Source organism: Phalaenopsis equestris, unplaced genomic scaffold (genome assembly GCF_001263595.1).
Source record: "Phalaenopsis equestris unplaced genomic scaffold, ASM126359v1 Scaffold000226, whole genome shotgun sequence".
NCBI classification, from domain to species: Eukaryota; Viridiplantae; Streptophyta; class Magnoliopsida; order Asparagales; family Orchidaceae; genus Phalaenopsis; species Phalaenopsis equestris.
This window is the reverse complement of record NW_018164668.1, coordinates 1069681-1078872: the sequence shown is the minus strand read 5'-3', so window position 1 is coordinate 1078872 and position 9192 is coordinate 1069681. Positions and strand designations below refer to the sequence as shown.

Below are 9192 nucleotides of genomic sequence, written 5' to 3'. Positions count from 1 at the left end.
CCACCCTTGATGATGACCAGACTACACCCACTTATGATTATAAAAATAACCAAAGACTCCTCTCCATTTCTGGATTCGAAAAAACACGAGCCGAAGGAGCTCATGTAAGCCACCGGCCACAACCTCTTCTTCTATTTGTTTCGCATGACAGAGACGAAACTTCCCATTCCTCACACTCGCTCTCAACCTCACCAAAGCCACTCCTCTTCGCTGTTTAGAAACGAGGTTTAAGCCTCTTCGCATTGAAGCCAAAATCCAAAGCAGAACCTCAAGCACATGATTTCCTCCCAGCTCGCACGCAGGTAGCGAGGAGATCAACGATGGGATTGCTGCAGACGAGACCTCAGAACCTCCCCATTTCACTGCTCTGTACGCCAAAACAGGAACCACAAGGGCCCTACCCCACCTTCCCTTCATTTGTGTGGCACCCAATCACGGCACAGTCCCGATTAAAGCTAAGTCGGAAAGCAACAACGGGATCGTGAGGCCCAAATTCCTATGAAACCAACTTCATCTCAAGCAGCAACACAAACACCCTCGCCAATGCACTCGCCCGGTCGCCCCTCTTCATTACTCCTCTGATTTCTCCCGCTCTCCCTCTCTCCTGACGCCGAAAGCTAACAAGTGGGTAGGCTTCTCTCTCACAGTGACTCATGATGACGGCGAACATCCTCACGCCCGCACGTGGACGCTCCTAGAGAGCATTGGTCCGATGTGATTTCCTACCTTGTGAATTTGAGATTGTGTTAAGGCCACCATCAATATGACGGCTGCATAAGACGGATGATTGGAAGCCGAATTACGTTGACTCTCTTTAATTGCCCAAGAGAAGATTCTCTGATTTTACTGCTTGGTTTAAGATTCTAGATGCATTACCCAAGATCTTGATAGACACGCCAAAGCCACCACTCCGTAAACAAGAACAAAGAAAGGGGCAACTTATTTCAAATTCGAATGAGAAATCTCAGATATGGCTCCAGAAATCCATCCAGCAGTTCATCCAATAAAGAGTCTGCATTTTGCTTCTAAATTCAAGCGATGGGTTAGGAAGCACCCTTCAGTCAGATATGGCATGCACCTCATTTCGCTCACAGTGCTGGGCACAGTCAGTCTTGCTCATCTCATACGGGGCAGCAAAGAAGTTACAAAAGAGAAAGATGATCTAGAGTGGGATATTATAGAAAAAACCAAAGCATTGACAAGAACTGGCCCTACAATGGGCTATAATCCAATGAAAATTGCATTGGAAGAGGAGCTGAAGGCTTTGCAAGAGAAGGTTTACATTAATAACTATGAATACAAGAGAATTCTGAGCCATAGGAAACGATATAAATTAGAAGTGATGGTGAGCGTGTACTGGCTTGGAATCTTGACAGCAAAAAGCGCATTGCAGTAGTTAAGGAGAGTGATACTTCATGTGACGCGGGAGCTATGGAGGACCAACCAATCCTCAAAGGGAGGGGGGCTACCACTCCTCTCTTCCCCTTCTCTTTCTCTTTTATTTTCCTCCCTTTGTTTTCTTTCCTTCCTAGCACTTTCATATTTTAAATACTTTCCTAAAATTTAAAACCTTGATTATATTTTATTCTCTTTTTTTTATTTTAAAACCTTTCTTATTTTAATTTTTTTCCAAAATTTAAATGTTGCTTACTTTATTTACCCTTTCCTAAATCTGATTTTCCCTCACTTTATTTCCTCACCTAAATATGAAATCCTGACTTGATTCTTCTCTCTTATTTAAAGTACCGTCTAAAATAAAATCCTAGTCTTATTAAAAATAGAGGATGATGTGCTTACAGTTATGGGTTTTGTTTTTTATATCTGAAATCAAGTTTTAGCCTTGGTATTTTCCCCTTAGAGAGTTGTATCCGACATCAAGGTAGTGCTTTGATTGTCCCTCGTCCGAGGTGGTGATTGTCTCCACAGGTCCGGGTGGTGCTCCGGCTGTAGCTTGACCCCGGCAAGATGTTTATTTATCCTTCCACCATTTCGGCGGCTGTCCACCCATTTCCCAGCCCTACAGTAGGCCACTGTACCTCTTCCCCAAAAACTACCGGCTGCTATCCTCCCTCCAACCTGCTGCCAACCTTCTCCCAGAAAGGTCACAGCTCCCCATACTCCATCCCAACACTCAGCAGCACTTCCTGAACTGCTCAATCTTATTGTCCACCATCCCAGAATTCCTCCCAACACTCGGTCGGCCCACTTCCAACAGTCTATCTTGTTGTTCAGACCTTTCCCATCACTGCCAGTGCTTTCTCGCTCGTTGTCCACCCTCCTAAAGTGTTGGCAAGCCTTCCACACTGCTGCCTCACCTTCCCCGTTGTTGCCCCACCTTCCCAGCCGCTACCCCACCTTCCAACCTACCTCCCAGCCGCCCAACAAACCTCCACACCACCTTAACCAACTGCCTCTCTCCTCCAATTCACCTTCCAACACTGGCCAGCCCTTCTCTCGCATTCACCCCGGTATCCCAAGCCTCCGGATCTACTTGACCAACCTCCACCTTCCTTGGGATACACTTTCGTGGTGTTGTCTTGTGTCTTTGTGTTTGTTTGTCGTTTATTTCATATTTTAAAGAGTCGTTGTAACCAAATTAATTTTAATAATAATATTTGTATTTATTTTGTGATTTGAGCTTTCTCCTCTAGTATCATCATGTATTTCTTCTTTGGCAATTTCTGAGGATGGAAAGAGATTGTTTGTTGAAGAAAGAGGGGGTTCTGCAGAGAATTAGGAGAGATGCAAGGAATATGTATCGAGCATCGGTTGTAAATTCCTTGAAAAGGTCAACGGGATAATAGAGATGCAGACGACCATCAACATAGGCTATTCAAAGAGAAATATGTTCTCACTTATGTAGCCTCCGTACTGTCTTACATGTCATCTTGAAAATTGGATGTTTCTGGCAAAATGCCATAATGAGATCATCGTCATCAATATCATTGTTTCGCTCGAAAAGGTATAACTTTGGGACAATAGGGAATTTTTAAAAAAAATCATTCACGGAAAAGCAAATACCCATCCATGGGAATTAAATACCGTTCAAGGAAAACCGCAGACTTATTTAAAATTTGTTTTAAATAACAAGCCTTGGAAAACGCAAGTATCCATCCATAGGAATTAAGTACTATTTGAGGAAAGTTAAGTGTCGCTCGGAAAAGTTGCTTTGGAAGTTAACACTTTTTGCAGGTTCACTGAAGACCCATTGTATCTTTTAGGATCATGGGTTAATTATTTATTTTTACTCCCCGACTGCAATGACTCGTGACGCAGACCAGCAGATCATTTAAAATAGTTGGGAAGAGTGACATTCTCCCATGTCCCCCTAATGGGGTTTGACACCAGGAGACTGCCAAAATTTCGAGTAATTTGGACTTGTAATTAATTTAAAATATTTGAAATTTTGAACTTATACAATAAAATAAAATGTGACTCATTTGAATTTTAAAATGATTTAGAAACTCAAGCTTTTAAATTTTAGGCTCTTAAGATTTAAAAAATCAGGGATCTGGGCTTTTAAAATTTAGACTTTGAAGGTTTTATAAAATATATATAAAGTTTTGGTCTTTTAAAACATAAACTCCTAGATCTTAAAAATATTAAAATTTGAATTTTTAAATTTAAGCTCAACAAACTTGAATATTTTAAAATTGTGCTTTTTCAGACTTAGGCTCCTAGGGTTTGAAAATCAATTTAAAATTGAAATTTTTCGAACTGAGGCTCTTGAGGAAGAAAAATAATTCAAACACGGTGCTTTTTGAAAATTCAAATCTCGCGACCCGATTCGCAACAAATTTGCATGCGAACATAAGGCATTCCCATTTTAAAGCTGAAAATCATAATATTTTTGCAAATATTTTAAGCTATGGATGATTCCAAAATTTATATATAAGCTTCATGATTATCTCCTAAGTCAAATGCAACATCTTCAAATGTGAGCCCACTCTTAAGATTTAGATAAGTATCACTAGAGATACTCTTGAGTTATGTATAAATTAATGTGTCTATATAAGCAAATCAATTGCATATATTTTCAAAATCTTGCATGTGCCTCCTAATGTAAAGTTCATATTAAATTTGTGGCTTAAAATTTATGCAAGTCTTTAAAGCTTATAAATTTTTTTAAGATATTCAAATATTTGAAATTGTAAACATTTATGTGCTCAAATACTAGGTTCGAGAATGTTGTGTGGGCTAATAGGTCCGTCGTTCTACAAGATAGGATTATAGGTCTCACCCAACTAGTCTAATCCTCCTTGCAAGGACTAGAGTTCACGAGTCTAATAATTTTAAAATAAATGTTCAAATCTTAAAATAAGAATTTACAAGTCCCTCCCAACTAGTTCAATCATTCTCCTCGAATGAACTGGAGTTGACGAGTCTAATAATGATCCTCATACTTATAAAGACGAGACTCGATATGACTCGTAGCCTTAAAAGATTAAACTAACAAAATTATTTGTCACTTCAAATTAAAGGCTTCAAAGAATTATCCCCAATGATGATCGTGTTGACAAAAAAATCTCAACTGGATGGATCTATTTTAAAATTAAGTATCAAAATTTTTTTGAATATATTCAAATGATATATCACTGAACCCGATCCTCTGCAAGTTGGAAAGAACCAACAGAGTTCAAAGATAAACAATTCTCTGATGATTGTTGAATTGTTAGAAAAATTTAAACCAAAGAGGTTTATTTTAAATTATGTCTTAAAGTCTTCAATTATTTCAATTACTGAACCCAATCCTCTGTAAGTGGGACAGAGTCGACAAGGTTCATAAAAAAATAATTCCCTGATAATGGTCATGTTAACTAAAAATCTCAACCGGTTATGTCAATTTTTAAGCTCAATTTACAAATGAAGTTATAAAAAAAATAAATCAAGACATTCAAATTAAAATCATTCACTTAGAGATTTAAAGAAAATAAATCAAAATTTACAAGTTAAAATCAATCACATAAAAGCTAAAAGCAAAATTCATACACCCTCCGCAATAGTTTGTCGGGGGGTGATAAACTCACAAAGAATGAATGCATAGCAAGTGTATCTCTATATTAACAATCAAAGCAATCACATGTCCGTAAGAATGTGGTCTGAGTCCTCTATCCATGTGGTTTTGTCGTCAAATAGCATCACAAAATAATGGTTACGACCAGAGTCATATGACATGCCGTCAAATGACATCATTAGATTATGGCCACGTCCAAAGCACGTATGTTACTCAACAATTTCTGCCCATTTAGTTGTAAACCAAAAGAGTAAAATTTATTGGCACAAAGCCTCCTGTCAGCCAAGGTTGGCTAAAATTTGTCCACTTAAACAAATATCCACCTCAGATCTACAAGGATCCATGGGACGACGCAGCTCATAGTTGTTGACATGGATCTTTCAATCGGCTTGGGTCAACTACCTCTTACCACGATGAACCGGGACGACAGAGCCATGGGATCTTGATAAGGTTTTGTCAATGGTTACCTCACCATCTGCTTTAAGCTTCAAGCGATAAATTTTACAAATTAAAATCATATGTCTGTTGTTATTATATGTTGAATATTCAATTATTAATAACTAGTTTTAATCAAAATTGTTCTCCTGTTATAAGAAAGGTAATTAACTAAAGGGGCTCGCGCCTATAAGAAACCTCAAACCCCAGAAAAAAATCTTTGCAAAAATGAGAGCAAAATCTTTGAGCAGTGTCTTATCTACAATCCAATCTGCATTCTAAAAATTTGACTCTCCAAAGTTTATCAACACAAACATAAAATAAAAAGCTGAGTCCATGGAGCAATCAGAATTTTTGGAGCCCGCATCTCTTTAACCCCATGATTCTTTTCAATATTAGCTTCCTTTCTTAACAAATAAAGGTTCAAAGTATGCCACAATCTCCACTTCTATTGGCCATTATTTATCACTTTTTGCATGCAAAAAATTATCCGTGTTTATATTTCACAACCATGTCTTCAAAAGGTCATGCCCCCACCATCTCTCTAATACAATTATGTTTTACTCTACGTACTTCTGTTTAGAACAAATCCATCAAATATTTGGATTTATGCAACACTGAGTCTTGGCAACAACATTTTTATGTCAATACATGAATCCACATAGCTTAGTTGATCGTCATAGATTAATACAATTTATTTTTAAATTTCCATATTATTACCTTCGTAAATACTACTCCTGAGAAAAATTTTCATTTTAATCTTCTTGTTCGGGTTCGATTTTCTTTTATTATAGATCCAAGACATTTTAATCTATCACCCTAAAAAATCACTTGCTCTTCAAGCAATATTGATTAATAAATAGAAAGTTTACATAGACTAAAATTTTATATCATTTGTTTGCTCTTCACCTATTGACCTTGAGCATTTTATCTTCAACAAATTCCCCCAATTGTTCTAGTTTTCATGTCAAAATAGGCCAACCTATCAATATTTCATCAACAAGTATCACACATTGTGGTGGCGCCTCGCTTTAAATCTCTCTCTTATGCATCTCTACATTAATAAAGTAAGATACAAAATGCATATATTTGATATAATTGTATGCTCATTGGTCAAAATAAATACTCCTAATGATAGTTACTATCGCGTGATACATGTTTTTAGTAATACTAACATAAACTTCAACCTTAAATTATTCTCCTTATACTCATCAATCAATTAATACATTGCCAAATCATATGCATTTTCAAGATCAATAAAAATTATATGAAGAACACTTTGTTGCTTTACATACTTTTTAATGAATGTCTCAAGCAAAAACTAAATCAACACTAAATATCTTATCATAAATCATGCCAGTATAATTTGTTTAAGCTTTAGATTCTATAAGCACTAATATAATTTCACAATAAAACTTAAGGATTTCCCATAATTATCAAATCTACAAACTTGCACCCCATTATTTATCATCCAATCAGTAGACATTAACTTAGAACATATGATTTGATCAAAGATTTATTAAGAAAGCAAAGCAAATAACTGTCAAAATTCTCCAAATCTCAAAAAAAAAAAATCTCATCTAAACCACAAAGCTTCACCTCCTTTAAAGATACTCAAACATCGCTTTTTTACCAAATATATAGTATACACATGATATTATTCATTTTGCTCTTCTTAAAACATTTTTTTCATTAAGACCATTAAATAATTTCCCAAGAGAATATTTTCATGTTTAAATAAGACCATGTTATCAACACGTATAATATGTCCAACTTAATCAAATATTATATTTTTGCTTTCAAATGCCTCGACTATTATTTATCTAATATTTTCATTCTGTAGAACCTAGCGCAAAATAAGATCATGGAGGATTCAGGTTTTGAATTTACAAACTACCTAATTTACTAAACTCTTAGCTTCTTATAATATTGTATCATATTGGGATGTTTAACATCATTCACAATCGTTTTTACAAATAAAAATAGCAGTTGGCATAGTAGATATTGTTCATCAAAAGCATCGTCACCGTTAGCCATATACTTATTATATCTGCATTTAAATCCTTCTCCATCACCCCTTAAAGAGCTCTATTTTGGTATCAGTTCTCTATCCTTTTAGAACTTCTAACCATAGTTGGGCTTAACCCTTTCCATTGCAACTTCAAATATGCTATTTGTTAATAAACTACCGTGTATGTCACCCAATAGCTTAAGCTTAAGGATTGGCGGGTATCTATCCTCTAATAATTAGATCAATTTGGGCCAAAAGTGTTCCACCCTCTTAACGCATGATATTAAAGCTGAAAGTTCAACTAAGATAAAAATTTTGAAACAGTTTGCGACTTTGACAGGTCATAGCTACTTTTATGATGGTCAAATAAGGTTTAAGCATGAATGACTCCCAGGAAGGCTCTACACAGTTAAATGGGCCCTTGAAGCTTCATACTTTATGGTGCTAAAAGTTCAAGGGAAATGATGACTGAAAAAGTGTGGACATTCTCATAAGGGTGGAGAACAATTGCACATTATATTTTTAAGAAAAACTTAGTTCTCAAAATGCTATTAATAGACCATACCGATTAGCTTAAACTTAGGAGTTTATGGGTTTAATTTCAGCCTCCCATATTCAACCCTCTTAAGGATTTCTCTCTAAAGGAATGTACCCCAGAGTATTGAATTAATCCTGCTTGATGCCACATTTTCTCGAATAACTCCATACCTGTAGATTTCAATAGTACTCCTTAAAAATGCAATATGGTTGTTTTTACAACATGGCCAAATGATCCATAGCCTGAGCCTCCTCTAGTCTGAATATAATGTCTTAAGAAAATATATCAGATCAAACATAGAAACAGGCTTCACAAAGCATTAGGAAAATTCCTTGAATAGAAAATGAGGTATGTTTTTTTTTTTCTTTTCAGCATGGAAAAGAAAATAAACTTAAAAGAGGTCAAGGCTTATGGTGGTAGGTAACTAAAGCCATGCTTACGGATAGTTTCTAGTGTGAACTATGAATGTGTGCAGATATTCCTGTCAGAAAGATGCTATGAGACCAGAAACCGTACAGTTACCCACCCTCATTACCTTATTTTGTTGGAGAGGTAAGATCCACAATTTTGCTATAAAAATAGAGGGAATTACTTCGAACTTTATATTAATTACTCAAAAATCAATGAGCACAGCTTATCATTGAACTTCAGATTTCTACCAAGTCATGCGAAAAAAATCATAAAAACGGAAATACCATAAGTAAAACTACTTGTAGAATATTTTTTTTTCGGTTGTGGCTTCCTATATGTCACGGGTTTAAGTCTTAGAATAGTCAGGAAAGTAAAATGATACATTTAGAAAGAAATGACAGCTCGATCAAAGCTGATGGCTTCTTAAAGGAGTACCTTTTCTCAAGAAACTAGATTCTTTCTTAATCTTCTCAGTTATTAATAGTATATATGTTGCCATGAATTACATCAATTTGAATTTCTCCAGGACATTGGATCCTATCGAAAAAGGATTGCATGCAAATTAAATGCAGCCAATTCGGTTACATGCACTGTATAATTGAAAAGTGTGCCGATGCGTCAAGCTTTTGAAAAATTGGCATAAAAAAAGAATCAGAAGGAGTTTATTTTACATCCATTTGTCTGCCTAGATAATAGCCCTTCAAATTACAATGCAACTATATCAAAATTTCAACTAAAAATAATGACTAAGTATCAAAATTAATAACTTACACCATAAAAAAA

The 9192-nt window shown here is 35.7% G+C and overlaps 1 protein-coding gene across 2 annotated transcripts in view; it reads right to left on the bottom strand.

The window, feature by feature from the left end:
* LOC110023645 overlaps nt 1-9192 on the bottom strand; it is an 80837-nt gene that overhangs the window by 60636 nt on the left and 11009 nt on the right. The gene's annotated exons all lie outside the window — the stretch shown is intronic.